Source organism: Carex rostrata, chromosome 28 (assembly GCF_964058835.1).
Source record: "Carex rostrata chromosome 28, lpCarRost1.2, whole genome shotgun sequence".
Taxonomy (NCBI): Eukaryota; Viridiplantae; Streptophyta; class Magnoliopsida; order Poales; family Cyperaceae; genus Carex; species Carex rostrata.
The window spans coordinates 5,647,631-5,664,560 of record NC_135945.1 but is presented as its reverse complement, the minus strand read 5'-3'; the positions used below and the strand labels follow the sequence as shown (position 1 = coordinate 5,664,560).

The 16,930-nt window shown below is 33.6% G+C and overlaps 2 long non-coding RNA genes across 2 annotated transcripts in view; one reads left to right on the top strand and one right to left on the bottom strand.

Annotated features, from left to right (window-relative positions):
• LOC144545604 (uncharacterized) overlaps nt 1-16,930 on the top strand; it is a 50,272-nt gene that overhangs the window by 407 nt on the left and 32,935 nt on the right. The gene's annotated exons all lie outside the window — the stretch shown is intronic.
• LOC144545603 (uncharacterized) lies at nt 6,349-16,825 on the bottom strand. Its single transcript, XR_013508563.1, has 2 exons — nt 15,132-16,825; nt 6,349-7,562 (listed from the first exon to the last, which is right to left on the bottom strand). It is a non-coding gene; the product is annotated as an uncharacterized LOC144545603 (long non-coding RNA).

Sequence of the window (16,930 nt, the reverse complement as noted above, 5' to 3'; positions counted from 1 at the left end):
GGCAATAGAGAAAAAAAAATAAAACCATAAAAAAAATGTTCTGGGAAAAATTCGCGAATAATTTGTGAAAGTCAGGAAAAAATTGTAAAATTCGCTAATTATTCGATTTTAATTCGGTCGAAGTTTGGTCAACCGAATAATTCGGTGCTCGGTTTGGAATCACCCAAAAATCGAATTATTCGGATATAATTCGCGAATGTTGTGACTATTTATGTATCCACGGTGTTTTATTTTTGAGAAGTTGGTGAGAAGCACTTTAAGAGTTGGTAATTTTCCCTAATTGAAATTAAACTAATCTTGTGGTACAAATTTCTTCTAGGAAAAAGTTAAAAGATTTGGTGAAAGTTGAATTGCAGTGAGGACGACATTCTGCTACTCTCAAGTGGGCCCAAATGCAAGGTTAGATGCTACTTAATTAATTACCACATTTCCACTTTGATCCCACATTTATCCGAAATTTTTATTCTTACCATAATCGAAAAAAAAAAAAACCAAAACTCCCCCGTTTTGGGGATTTCCACATTTACGGGGGACCGCAGATTGGCTTAGAGGTCGTGCTTTTGGGGACCTCTAAGCCAATCAGCAGGCCCCCATAAATGGGCCGCATATTGGCTGTGCGGCCCGGGTAAATATCGAAATCCCCCAAAACAAACATGGGTGTTTTGGTTTATTTTTTTTTCGATATGGTATTAAAAAAAAATCGGCACATATATTTCTCTGTTTATTTGGTAAAAGGTTATGTGCACAAATCCAGACCCCTTGCTCAAAAACTTCCCATTCAATCTGTCTTTTATGTTTGGTAGCATGGTATTAATTTGTGTTTTTTTTTTTTTTGGTTTATGGACAGATTTAAACTTTATTAGATCAACAATTTGTATTTGTCTTTTTGGGGGTTTAGGAGTCATAGCTTAGGATCAATTTTTTTTTCTGTATTAAAGCTCAGAAAGACAGTTCCTGATACCAAAAATCTAAACTGCAATTCAACTTGTATATTCTTCATGTTTTCACATGCTTCTATTGTATTATTTGGTGTTTAAGGAACACATTTAGGCTTTCACACAGAATATTATCTAAGCATTTACTGCAGAATTTTACAAACTTAAGTCCAGTATTTCTAAATTAATTGTTATTCTTGTCTTTTGAAATTTACAGAAGAGTTTTAAATGGTAAAAGCTACAAGTTTTAATTATCTGCAGAGTTTCATAACTGTTTCGTCTATCATATAATTTATTTTTTGAATTCTTCGTTTTTCAAAATTTGGAAGGGCTACAATGCCGCAAATATTGGTTTGCGATGGTAATATTTGATAAATTAAATGTGGAAAAGCATATTATTTCTTTTTTTCTTTTTTTTTGAAATCCAGGTAGTGAGTATTTTAGTATACTCAATATATTGCTTTTAGTTATTGACTGAAAAATGCTAATTGGTGTTACATATTTAGTTAAATTGGTCTTCTCCTTTAAAATATATTTATTGTCTTAAGATTCAGTCAATGACAGTATATTTACTTACAGAAGAATTTACAAAGAAGTATTTTTTTTTTGTCCCTTGAAGGTATGGATTTGGAGATTTCCTTCTGAAGATAAATGCCAACGTATGGAGCTTTTTACATTACATATTCTCGTATCTCATCCTTATTCTTATTTCAGATTCAGTGAGGCTATGGTTCAATATCTTCGTTTTCAAAATTCAAATAGTCGATCTGAACCGTACAACATGATCTCCATTGTACTTGCAAACTAAATTTAGTATTTGTTTACTATTTTTTTAGATAGATAGAAAATCACTACTTCTGAATTATCTAGAATCTTTAGATCAAGTGATTTTCTACCAATCTAGAAAAATAGTAAAAAAATTGTAAAAAAAAAGATAAAATTTGATCTACAAGTATATATATTTTAATTTGGAGATCATGTTGAATCACATCGGCTCTTTGAACTTTGAAAAATGATATATTGATCCATAGTATGAATCAATCTGCGCAGGCCTCACTCTTTCAGATTTATTTCTGTACTCTTTTAGGAGCTAAGATATATATTCACTGTTATATATATTTTTTTAATTATTTTTAAGGTCGGTGGAATCAACTCAATCTACCAAGCTTTGGAGGCGGGCAAGTCTATTCCAATGGTTCAGCAAAAGGCTACGCTAAATCTGGTACTTGACATGTCACTTGATTCTTTTAGCCACTATGACATGTCATCCATTGCAGCTGTAAGAGAAAGATCATCAATCTTTTGATCTTTTCCTTAAAATTTTATATGAGTTTATAATTTGACGTGGTTAGGATATTAACAGGGGCGGACCCACATGGTTCCAGGGGCTATGGATTTTGAGTTTTTAGTGAAGATCTATTGGTCCCGACTTTGCCCCCCCTCTGGATGTTCGATTTATAATTTTTGTTAAATTTAGGGTTAAAATCAAAATAATTTCTCTTAAATTATGATTGATAATTAGAATATAAGTTAGAACATAAGAAATTACAAGTCAAAGTACTATAAAGTATAAATCAAAGCATTGTTTTTTATCGCGTACCCAATTAGTTATTGGATTTAAATCCGATTGATATATTTTTGCAGCCCCCTCCCCCAATCGAAAATCCTGGATCCGCTCCTAGATCTTAAGACCTACGTATTTAATTAAAGATATCAGTATTGATAATCCACCTTGTTAAAATATTGCCAGGTGCTGACGGCCTGACGAGTCATCAGGAGACTGGAGTTTGCTCTCTCTATTGCTCCCATTGAACCATTTGTTCTCTCAGCACAAAGCATCTTTTACCACCTCTACAACCAATGAGGGTGTTTGGTGTTTGAATTGCGAGGTAAAAGTTAGCATTTGCTAGAGAGTTTTTGTAGGTTCAATTAGTTATCTAATTTTAGAGGGAAATAAAATATCCACGGCTTTTTCATGGTTTTTGTAACAATATATGTTTTGTTTAAAATCAGTGTGTATGTAATATTGGCAATAACAACTTGTAGCATTTATGTTAAGCCGTTCCGAGTTCCGACTTGTGTATGATATCTTTTGTTGTTTTATAATCAGAACAGGTTTGAATTTAGATTACCAGCATGGTGGTGCGAATTTAACGTACTGACATGGATCTTCTATTTTGTTTGTTTGATCAGGTTTATGTCAATGCAATTTTGGTAGGAACTTATTAATGTCCTGTTGTCACAGTAAAGAAAACAGCATTTGCATAAAGGTGTGAGTTGTAAAACAAACAAGACCAGGGACCATCTTGTAATATGGCAGTCCATACTCCCTAGCTTCTGAATAACTTAATCTCTGGATTTTTTTTCATGCTCTGGCATCACAGAGAGCTAATTTGTGTATATGCTGTTTATTTGTTTGTGCTGCTTGATGTAATCGCGGCCTCTTAGTGATGTTTGGTAATAGTTTGCTGTTGATTACAGCATGCATGATTCATCTATTTATGTGCACACAAAATGTTTGATGAATTAGCGGAAGTATTTCTGTACCAGGATTTGTACCAGTAAAAGTTTTCGCTTATCAACAAGATTATGGAGCTTAAGCCAAGAAAATTGAAGAAAACAATTATTTACACAAAAATTGAATTTACGCTGACATGCATTCCATAACAGAACTAACTTCACCAGCTACATCTAACACAAATTATTAGAAACATCTGTTTTCTATCATTTGTGTAACAAGAAGTGGTCGTTTGGTACAGTGGTACTATGTTCACCATTAATTTCCCTATCCCTTGACATCCTCTGCTCTTCCCCATAGCACCATGTACATTCCCCCAAAATATAGCAACCGCATCTATCAAGCTTAGGAGAATATTTGTCTCTGAGATTTCTGGTAAGTTTAAGACCGTATATAAAATGACCTTACACACATAAAATGACCATTAAACAAGAATATCACTTTATTTTAAGTTTACAAAATTAAGGTACGAGGAATAAATGATGGTAAACCTCAACATATAAAATCTACATTTAAATTTTAAACTAAACATTTTGAAATATTCAATTAAGAGTGAGTCTATGATACTATGCATATTACGATTTGGCCCATAATACAACTCAATATTCGACTTTTCAAAATCCTAACGGTCGATCCGAACCGTTCATCTTGTTCAACATATTAATATGTATTTGGAGACCAAATTTTACATTTTTTGAAATTTTTTTACTATTTTTTTAGATTTATTGAAAATTACTGTTTTTGGATGGTCCAGAATTTTCAGATCAAGTGATTTTCTATCCTTGTTCGTTGAATTAAATTTAATAAAGATATTATAATTAGGAAATACCTAATTCAACTTGAATTGATTCAAAACTTTGTACTTGAATGCGAAAGGAAATCAATAGAAGTAAACAAGTTTATAGATAGAACTTAGAACAATTTGGTCTATCAGTAGGTGAGTAGATACCAGTACCTTACCAAACGACATACACTGGCAACACCAAAGACGGTTTATTTCACATTCTTTCCAGCATAGCCTAATGAATCATCGTTATATATTGTTATATATTGTTCTTTAAACGCAGAAGTAAGACAATATTGTGTGATTATGTAATGTGTTCAATGCAAATCTGAGAATATAAGGATCTTGATGGATTCGAACCATCATCCCCTTGAGGTTTCAGGGACTCTAGCCAAATGTATTTGAGCTAAAGATCCATTTTACAAGGTCAACAAATGAACAGAGAAATTACCCTTATATTCAAAAGGGATCTTTCACATCACAGGAAACAACTAAATTACGTACCCATTCATTCACTGTCACACCCTGTAATATTTTATATCAGCATCAGATCAACCATCAATCACGTTACATGGTCCTTCAGCACTGCCTAGTATAGATCTCCCTCCCCATCATGGCTCCATTCTCCTATCTTTTTGGCCTCAGCAAACCCTAGAATCAATCTATGGGGCTAAGGTAATGACTATGATGTGTTGAGAGAGGATGGCAATTATCCCTGTTGAGATTAATGCTAATAGTCCAAATGTTGCCTTGTTCATCTTTGAAAAAGGCAAATTTGAACAGAATGAAATTTTGCCTTTTTCAAAGATGAAAAAATGTTATTTGCAGAATAATGACTAAATTAAGAACAGAATTTAAATAGAAAAAAATAACCTCATATAAATATGAGTATGGACCTTCAACAAAGTCTGAACATACAAACCAATTTTTTTTTACAGAATAATTACAAAATTAAAAACAGAATTTAAATAGAAAAAAAAAAACTTGTACTCTCTGGTTTGTATGTTCAAACTCATAATTATTGAAGGTCCATTCCCATATTTATGTAAGTATTGAAAACACCATACCCAACAAATGATCAATCTGACAGACTATCAACAGGACCAAAATATATGGTGTGGACATGTAGCCCATTACTACCTAAAATAATATGGAAGTACCAAAATTCAAGTATTCTCCAATTATTCAACAATAATGAATAATTCGGATGAATGGAACCACCAACCAATACACCCCTTCAAATTGAGACAAGTACTAAAGAGGTGAGACTTTAATCTTTCTTATCTTGCTAGAAAATTATTCTATTACACATCCTTCCCCTCTAGTGATAGAATAAAATCATTAGAAGCACTTCAGTTCAAATGTAACAGAATTACTTTTAGCATAAGACATAATATTATTAATTATTAAGACAATAATAAATAATAAAATTAAAGAAATACCTGAAGGCTTTCACTGTAAATAAAGCACCATCGATCTAGGCCATCTAAAGCCTTTGCTTGTCATCCAGGTAAATAAAACATCCAGCAACAGGTTTTTTAATTGTCATTCTTAGCTAGTGACCCAAGTTTTACTGTTAATAAATTGACAGTTGACAGTGTAGGATCAGGAACTGGCTGCGCCCATTATATTAAATATTATAATGGCAATATAGATGTTAAATTATGCTCATTTCGAATAAAGCTTCTAATAAAGCAAAATTCTTTGGTTCACAAATGAAGTTATGAATAAATATCAACATCAGATTTTAATCACACTAATTGGGCAACTTAGGTCCCCTATTTAGGTTCTTTTAAAATCTTCTAAGGATCATGATGGATTCGAACCATCACCCCCCTGTAGAAACAGGAACTCTGTCCAATGCTTTTGAGCTAAAGATCCATTTGGAAAGGCAAAACTATTGTTAATACTATACCATTCATTCATCAAGGGCAACAACACTTACCATCCACATTGATGTTCCATGAGAAACTTGAGCATTCTAATCTAATGTAATACCTTTCTTATAATCAACACATTATCCCCAATCAAACATATAGATGGAACCTACAGATAACACCAAAAGTTCATATGGACAGATGATAACCATATGCCAGATTGACACCAATGCAGAAACCAAGTCAGGATAAATACAATATAAATGTTTTTACAGAATAATAATTTAACAGAATTTCAATAGAAAATTAACGTGATATAAATATGGGCATAAACCTTCAATATAGTCCCAGCATACAGATAAAACTTGGAGATGAAGAAAACACATTCCCAACAAATGATTAGCCTCTCTAATATCCCATCAACACAACCAAAATGTATGGAGGGCAAATATTACCCTTCACTACCTATTAAAGTTGAATAGTAATAAATAATTACAACTCATGATAAAAAATAAAAATAAAAACGTTAAACAAAATTGAGCAAGGACTTGAATTAAAATATCCACTGCAAACTAAAACAGATGTCTAAAAAACACCACCTGTGCATAATCCTATCAAATGATCAACCATTTCAATACCATCAACAGGACTAACATATATAGAGCAGAAATGTTGCCCATCAATAATTACAAAATAATCTAGCAAATAATTTACTGATCTGAAACAAATAAAATTTTCATAATATTAGAACTCACATCTTAATGACACAAGAACAAGAAACACTTCAGGTATGAGAATCAATGTAACTAACCAAATACCAACTGCAAGAACAGGGCTATTAACATTTGCCAAAAAAAAATAAAAAATTCAAAATAATCTGTAAAACCTGTACATATTTAAAATTAAATTAACTATATCCATATTTCTTACTGCTTGCAAATTATTTGTATGTTTCAACTATTATTTGATTTTCAACTATTCATGTAGTCATTTAATCACTTGACAGAACAATAGAAATTTGCTTAAATATATTTTTATTGTAAAAGGTGTATTATCAGCAATTGGATTCAGTCCTTGTAAAAGGTATATTATCAGCAACTTATGTAAACCAATTTTATTTAATTGAAATTAAACCTTCAGCTTTGAGTTATACCTTGACATATTAGTTCTGTAGGCTTTTAATTGCAAGGAAGCCATCATCAACACAATTTATTAAGCAGGTTGTGTAGCAATCAGGTACTATGTCGAGAAAATCAATGGAGAAGAGATAGAGAGAGAGAGAGGCACACACAGAGGGAGAACCTGGGGGTAAAAAATAACTTCCCCATGGGATCTCCCTCGAAACAAAGGAACTTTTTTATTAATATGGTTGACCTGCCATGCGAGCGCACCCAACATGGCAAAGGTCTCTATGTACAAAACATATACAAGATATCAGATTTGAAAAACTTACAACTGTAACAGTACATACTTACCCAAACCTTCCAGTTGATAGATCTAAGCATACGACTCAGCATCTCAACCACAAATCGAGATGCGATGCGATGCGATGCGATGCGATGCGATATGCGATAAACTGGCATGGAACAGATTCGTTTCTTCAAGCAAGTCTCCCGTCAATCAAATAAACACCGCTCGAAATCGCGAAATCGGAGCAGATAACGAGGTAGATTTGTTTGATCAGATCGATCTGACTTGTAAAACCAGATCTGAAACTGATTTCGAAAGTCCTGCCGTAATATTTCAGATCATCGCGCTTCCTAAAATAGATCTCCCTCTGCACCGCCGCTCAATTCTCGTATCATTTCGGCCTCATCAAACCCTAATTTCGAATCTATCTGTGGGGGTTTGGATATTTATGAAGAGGATAAAATAGAGGTGTTTATTGGTTTTTCTTGTATAGGTTTATGGATTTATATAGCAAAATTCTAAGTCGGTTTATAGAAGTCTCTCGATTTTTCAAGAACCAGATCTATCCACGCGTCAAGATGTTATTGGAAGCACCACAAGGGGACCCGCGCCACGTCAGTAAAAAAGTATATAAAAAGACAGGCTGTTTTGGCGTGATTCGCGTGAATAGCTTGGTCGGTTTCATTAATTTTCATTTGCTGAAAATATCATGCCTTACGTCGAGTTTTTGGTATATTTCCGGGGGCGCTGTTGGATTTTAGGACTAGAGAAATAGATGGGCCTAAAAGCCCAAAAATCCAGACAATTTTAAGATGGACCGAATTCAGCCCATGGATAAAGGCTTTTCCTCAAAAAAAAAAAAAAAAATTCATACCAATATTAGCACAGACAATTTTAAAATTCATGATTAAATACGTACGAATACGAACAGACTAATACGTACAAAGACATGCATGTATAATAGAGATATTTATTGCAGTATTTTTTTGGTTCTCAGATTGATTTGATTCAGTGCCTTTTACAATAAAACGTGCCAGCAGGGCAACTATGCGCACAGATGAAATCATTATTACGTTTTTATTATTTTCATCAAACAAGAATAATTCAATTTGTATTCACAAGATGCATATATTCTTATGCGCTTTTAGTTTGTTTACAGCTGAATGTTTTTAAAAACACTTGTTGTCTAATCTTATGTAACAGCTATTATAAATTGAGCCCAGTAACATAGAATAGCTCCAAAGAAAATTGTAACATTTTTTTTTTTTAATTAGGAAACTTAAATTTACCATATAAAAATTTTTATAATTAATTTTCTTTCTATGATGAACATTCTAGCGAAGGCACCGTTGTAACATTAACAGATTTACTGCAGTTCAAGCCCACAGAAATGTGAGAAAACAGGGGGAGAGAAAAAAAAAGCATTAAATTCACACATTTCCAAAGAAAAGCGTAATAACGTGCAGCAATCGTGCTGTAATAACTCCTGTACCGGATCAGTATGTGGAGAATATCCACCATTCGCTACATAGATGATTTCATTACTATAGCTACAGAAAATCAACTTTATTTTAGCTTCAGTTTTTTTTTCTCGTTATATAATCTGTCCTCCGTCTCTTCGTTTTTCTGTCAAAATTAGATCTCCTTTTAATTCTTGTCGGGAAGTACAAATTGCTTTTGTGATTCTTTCTCAACTTCAATGATTCCAAGGTACAACTTCTTCTTGGCTTTTTTTTCCTTACCAGTAGACCCGAATTTTTTTTAATACCATAATAAAAAAAAATAAACCAAAATACACCGGGGATTTCGATATTTGTTCGGACCACATAGTCTATGTGGTCCATTTATAGGGGACCGTAGATTGGCTTAGAGGTTCCGAAAGCATTAAAAAATGCAATGTAATATTGAATATATTTAAGTTTTCGGGACTTCTAAGTCAATCTATGCCATCTCATAAATAGACCGTAGATTGGCTGTGCGACCCGGATAAACGTAGAAATCCTCCAAATCGGAGGTGATTTGGTTTATTTTTTTTTCGATTATAGTAAGAATAAAAATTTTGGCCAGTAGACTGTTGTTGTTTAGGTAAGAGTTTTTTTTTTTTAATATAACTAATTACTGAGAAATATGACATCATAATCATATTTAGAACTTTTGCTGAATTAGCAAAAACTTTGCTTAAAGAGAAGATCTTCCTGCAAATTAGCTAGTCTGGTGTACTAACCGGATAATTTTTTTTTCTATATTGCTAATTATATATATATATTTTTTTCTTTTTACATACAATATCTAGTCACAAAATTAGTTGTACTAAGGTTCTTACTAGGATCATGGTTATTATTATTTTTGTTTTGTAATTTTCAGACATCAATGTACTCACTGTGTTTTATTCTTGAGAAATTGGTGAAAAACACTTAATAAAGAGTTTCCCTTATTGAAATTAAACTAATTATCCTGTGGCACAAACTTTTTTTAGGAAAAAATTAAAAGATTCGGCGAAAGTTTAATTGCAGTGAGAACGACATTCTGCTACTCTCAATTGGGCTCAAATGCAAGGTTAGATGCTACTTGATTAATTACCATTTTCCGCTTTGATCCGTCATTTTCTTCTCAAAGAAGTTCCCTTTCAATCTATCTTTAATGGTTGGTATGATACGATGATGTTTCTTTTTACATTTAGTTGTTCCTCAAGCCTTGGATATATCACAACAGTCGGTGCTGTACAATACTGATGAAGTAACTGTGCGTAGTCTCAATGGATGTCGTGTGGCTGACATGATTCAAGTTATCTGCTTCAAAGTATCTTTTTTTGTTCTCATTATAAAAGATTAAATTGGTCTCTTTTTTCTAATTTTGTTCTGTAATCTGTAACTATTGATTTTTTTCGCCTTGTAGAGTTTCCGTACTACGCTGAGGTGTTTGAAATATTGGGCTAAGAGAAGAGGCGTAACCAGATTCTTCCGTGTGTATATTCAGTGGCGTTGGCCCGACCCTGTGATGCTTTGCGCAATAGAAGAAAATAAAGAACTTGGTTGTACTGTGTGGGACCCACGCAAGTTCCATGGGGACAGGAAGCACCACATGCCCATTATAACCCCTGCATATCCCTGCATGAATTCAAGTTATAATGTCTCATCGATCGAGTATTCTTCGGGTTATGATGGAGCAGTTTAATCATGCCAACAAGATATGCCAGGTACATCATTTGTATTTATCAGATAATTTTATTTTCTAGAAGGTAGATCTACGCAATCTACTAACCATAAAAACAACAACTCAGTTGCTATTACCTAATTAAGAATGTTCTTCTACGTAGAACAATGCCGCAAATATTGGTTGCGATACTAATATTCACTGAATTAAATCTACTACTTGACTTGTCAGCTTTATGGTTTCTATTGTAAATTAGGCAATCCCTTATTTCGTGCTCTTGTTGTCAGGAAAATTATATTGGAATTATTACCCCATAATCTTTGCTTATGACATTGAACTGAATGCCGTCAATGAGTTCAAACTTCAAAGGCTCCGAGGTTAACATTCTGCTACTCCCTAAACTAGGTTCTTCTCGAAATCCAGGTTCTTCCTTGGAGAGACATTCCCTATACCAGTCTGCCTCTTGCTGGTACCAATCATATGCGGCTCTGGCCTGGCTGCCTTGACAGAGTTTATTGGGGCCATGATTTCGAACTTGCCCTTCGTCTTCAGAAACATATTCTCGAAGAAGAGCATGAAGGGTAAAAAGGTCTAAATTAATAAATTATGGGCTGCTGGGTGGCAGAAGGCCGTCACAGACATGAATTCGCATCCTCTGAGATATCTCATATTTTGCTCGACTTTTTGGAGAATCTCAACCGTTCAAATACATTCTGCATGAATCTCAAAGCTCAAATGATACTGGCCTCCGCGCTATCCCCGAATAGGCACCGGACACGTCAGTCACGCAAAATATGAGATATCTCAGAGGATACGCACTCCACAGGTTGGCAGCACAGAGCATCTTTTACCCCCTCTACAACCAATGAGGGAGTATTTGGTGGTGATTAGAGAACATGTTCTAATAGGGTAGTGTTCAAATTGGGAAGTCATAGTTGGTGTGTTGCTGGAGAGTTTTTGCATCTTCAATTAGTCATCTAATTTGAGAGGGAAATAGAATATCCGTGTCTTTTTCATGGATTTTGTAACAATGTATGTTTTGTTTAAAATCAGAGTGTATGTAATTTTGGCAATAACAGCTTAGAATATCATATATCTACTAGCCACATTTTCTTTTTCTTTTTCTAGTGCTATATTTAACTTTGTTTTATTTGACGACAAGTCCCTGTAATGTATGAATGGCTATTTTGTTGCTCTTGCACATTATATTATTATGTGAACTTCGGATTATTTTGGTTGCAATTTGTAATGAGTGAATATAAAATTATTTACCACCTGTTACTCATTTTTTGGGGTAACGGTGTCAAGTCCTACCCTGTCTACAACATGAATCTCTGATTATTTCTATAGAACAAAGGTTGATAATTCACTTGGCTAAAATGTACCAACATGGATGTCCTATTTGCAATTTTGGTAGTAGCTTATTAATGCCTCGTTGTCAGACAGTAAAGAAAACAGCATTTGCATAAAGCTGTGAATTGTAAAATCAAACAAGACCAGGGACCATCTTGTAATTTGGTCATGGACCATACTCCCTAGCTTCTGAATAACTTAAACAAACAATTCATCTTGTAATGTGGCATCGCAGAGAGTGAAAGAAAGGGCAGTGAGAGAGAGAGGAAGAAGCAACATGATATCAACCGTTCTGTTGAAAGGGTTGAGCTAGACTGCAATTTTTTTTCCAGAGAAAGTGCCTACTAAAATGTGTATATGGTGTTGATTTGTTTGTGCTGCTGAGGTATTTGCCGTTTGGTAGTGTTGTTTGGTAATGGTTTTCTGTTGATTACAGCATGCGCCTTTCATCTATTTCTGTGTGAAGCGACAGGATTTATCCCATGTCACATGGATCACTCCTGATTCTCTTGTTTTGCGAAAAAAAAAATTCACATATCAACAAGATAATGGGGTTTAAGCCAGAAAAATTTTAGAGATCTGGTGTAAGTTGAATGGAATGTACGATAAAAGACCGTACATAAAATGACCATTAAACAAGAATATCATATTAATTAACAGTTACATATTAATACAGAACCAACAATCATCTAAAAATTTTCAAATTTAAGTTTACAAAAATTAAGGTACGAGGAACAAATGATGATAAAGCTTTACATCACAAATAGGAAATTCTGTCACATATAAGGATCTTGATGGATTCGAACCATCATCCCCCTGAAAGTTTCAGGGACTCTGTCCAAAGGTATTTGAGCTAAAGATCCATTTCAAAAGGCAAACAAATGAGCAGATAATTACCCTAATATTCAAAAGGGAGCTTTTCATATCATAGGAAACAACAAAATTAAAATTACATATCCATACCCATTCATTCATCAGGGAGCATGTGACCTCAAAGAGTCATTGAGTTGTTTAACCAGAAGTATTCAAAGTACTAAAAAGCCCAAATGTAAGCACCCTTTTCAAATTAATGAAACAGAATGAAATTTGATTTTTCTAAAAAAAGAACATTTGCAAACAGAATATTATAAATTATTAAGACAATAATTAATAATAGATTTAAAGAAATACCTCAAAGCCTACACTGTAAATAAACCACCATGATGTTGGCCATATCTAGAGCCTTTGCTGGTCATCCAGGTAAAAAATTAAAACATCCAGCAGCAAGTATTTTGTTTGTCATTCCTTGCCATTCATTCCTTCATTCTTCCTGCATACTATCATTATCAACGCAGCACGTGACCCAAGTTTTACTTTTAATAAATTGACAGTTTAGGGTCAGGAACTGCCTGAGACTATCATATCATATTAAATTAAAAGGGTAATATGAATGTTAAATTTTGCTAATTTCAGCTAATGCAAAATAATTGGGTGCTTTGGTCATTGGTAACCAAATAGCTCTGGAAACTATCAGTTACATTAACTTCCTCTTGTTTAATTGTCAGTTACTATAATTACAGTTACATGTATTATATAATTTTCAGATTAAAATTACGAAAGGTGCAAGGTACACATGATGATCTTGATGAATTTCAATATTTCTATCTTTAATTGAATAAGATAGAATTAATATGTATGAGGATCTTGATGAATTCGAACCATCACCCCCCTGTATCACCCCCCAAGAAATAACATTCACATGATGAAAGAAATCATGAACCCTATAAATTAGACCCAACAAATGATTAACCTTTCTAATATCCATCAACAGTACCAGAATATATGGAGGGGAAATTTTACCCATCCCTACCTTAAAATATATAAAATTACAAAATAACCAACATTCAAGAAGTTGGATTGAACAAATTGGCCTATGGAAAGATACATTGGCCTATGTTGTAAAAGAATCAAAGTGCAAGCAACTAAATATGCAAAGATACATTGTCCATCTTAACAGATCAATAATGTAATAAAAAACAGAATTGAGCTAGGATCTTAGTCTCCACTGCAAACTAGAACTTGAGACCTAAAAAAGAGCTCTTCTGCATATTCCCATATCAAATGATCAACTATTCCAATACCACAAATGTTGTCCATCACTAACTAAGAAAATATAGAAGCACAAAAATTGCCAACAGTGATGCATTTTTCCAATTGTTCAACTATAGTAGATTATCAACTTAATATATAACCTTTCATAAAGGAAAAATAGAAATCTGCAGCTTCGTTAAGTTCACTATGCTTCACATAGATAAAAAAAATTGCAAACCAAGTGCAAGGCAGTTATTACCAGATCCAAAAATTATAAGATCTCACCCTTAATGAAATAATCTAGCAAATAACTTACTGATCTGTAACAAATAAAATTTTCATAATATAGGTACTCACATCTTAATGACACAAGAACAAAAATCACTTAAGATATAATTAATGTAACTAACCAAATACCAACAACAAAAACAGGGTTATTAACATTTGCCAAAAGACATTCAAAATAATCTGGCAAAGCCTGTACATATTTTAAATTAAATTAACTATTTCCATAATTCTTACTGCTTGCAACAAACATCAAATAACTCATCTATTTGTATGTTTCAACTATTATTTGATATTTCAACTACTCATGCAATTACTTAATCACTTAGACAGAATAACAGAAATTTGCTTAAATATATTTTATATTAGTTATATATCATTAATCTGGATGCAGTGGTTTTATTATTATAACATCCTACAACAAGGTATATTATCAGCAACTTATTTAACACGAATTTATTTAATTGTAATAAACCTTCAGCTTTTGAGTTATACCTTGAAATAGTAGTTCAGTAGACTTCAACCAGGTACTCTGTAGAGAAAATCTATGGAGAAAAAGAGGAGAGAGAGAGAGAGACACGCACACACAGAGGGATAACCTGGGGGTAAAAAATAACTTCCCCAAGGGATCTCCCTCAAAAAAAGGAACTTTTTTATTACTATGGTTGACCTGCCACGCGAGCTCACCCAACATGGCAAAGGCCTCTTACAAAACATATACAAGATATCAGATCTGAAAATCTTACAACTGCAACAATACACACTTACCCAAACCTTCCAATTGATAGATCTAAGCATACAACTCAGCAACTAGGTCGGCATTTTTCTAATTGTTCAACTATAGTTGAGTATCAACTTAATATAACCTTAGGGTATTAACTTAATATAACCTTACATGAAAGAAAAATAGAAGACATCTGCAACTTTGCAAAGTTCACTATGATTCACATAGATAAAAAAAATGGCAAACCAAGTAAAAAAGTGCAAGGCAGTTATTATTACCAGATCCAAAAATTATAAGATCTCACCCTTAATGAAATAATCTAATAAATAATTTACTGATCTACAACAAATAAAATTTCCATAATATTACTACTCACATCTTAATGCCACAAGAACAAGAATCACTTCAGATATGAGAATTAATGTAACTAAACAAATACCAGTACGAACGGGGTTATTAACATTTGCCAAAGACATTCAATATAATCAGTAGAACCCAGTACATATTTAAAATTAAATTAATTCCAAATTTCTTACTGCTTGCAACATATACCAAATAACTCATCTATTTGTATGTTTCAACTATTCATGTAATCATTTGATCACTTGACAGAATAACAGAAATTTGCATAAATTTATTTTATGTTAGTTATATATCATTCATCTGGATTCAGTGGTTCTATTATTATAACTTAACACAATTTTATTTAATTGTAATTGAACCTTCAGCTTTGAGATATACCTTGAAATAGTAGTTCAGTAGGCTTTCAATTATAAGGCATCCATCATCAAACGCTATTTATCGAGAAGGTAGTGCAGCAATCAAGTACTCTGTAGAGAAAATCTATGGAAAAAAGGATAAAGAGAGAGAGAGAGAGAGAGAGAGAGAGAGAGAGAAGCGCACACAAAGAGGGAGAACCTGGGGTAACAAAAAACTTCCCCATGCGAACTCCCTCGAAACAAAGGAACTATTTTATTACTATGGTTGACCTGCCATGCGAGCGCACCCAACATGGCAAAGGCCTCTATGTACAAAACACATAAAACATATACAAGATACCAGATCTGAAAAACTTACAACTGTAACATTACACACTTACCCAAACCTTCCGGCTGATAGATCTAAGCATACGACTCAGCATCTCAACCGCAAATCAGTAAGTCGTTGTATTTCAATTCCTCCGAGATGCGATAAATTGGAATGGAACAGATTCGTTTCTTCAAGCAAGTCACCCGTCAATCGAATAAACACCGTTCTAAATCGCGAAATCGGATAAACACCGTTCGTAATCGCGAAATCGGAGCAGATAACACGAGGTAGATTTATTTGATCAGATCGATCTGATACTAATTTCGAAAGTCGCGCTGTAATCTTTCAGATCATCGCGCTAAAATAGATCTCCCTCTGCACCGCCGCTCAATTCTCGTATATTTCGGCCTCATCAAACCCTAATTTCGAATCTCTCTGTCGGGGTTTGGGTATTTACAAAGAGGATACAATAGAGGTGTTTCTTGGTTTTTCTTGGGTAGGTTTATGGATTTATATAGCAAATTATAAGTCAGTTTATATTTTCTACGCGGTTCTCGATTTTTTCTAGGACCAGATGAATCCACGCGTCAAATGTTTATTGGAAGCACCACGATGGGACCCGCGCCACGTCGGTATAATGGTTGGACCGAGACCGACAACGACTTTCTAAGCTATTTCAAAATAATAAAAAAGAGTATATAAAACGACAGGCTGTTTTGGCGTGATTCGCGTGAATAGCTGTGTCGGTTTCATTTGGGCTTCCTTCAATACAAAAGGAGATTTTCTTTTGGG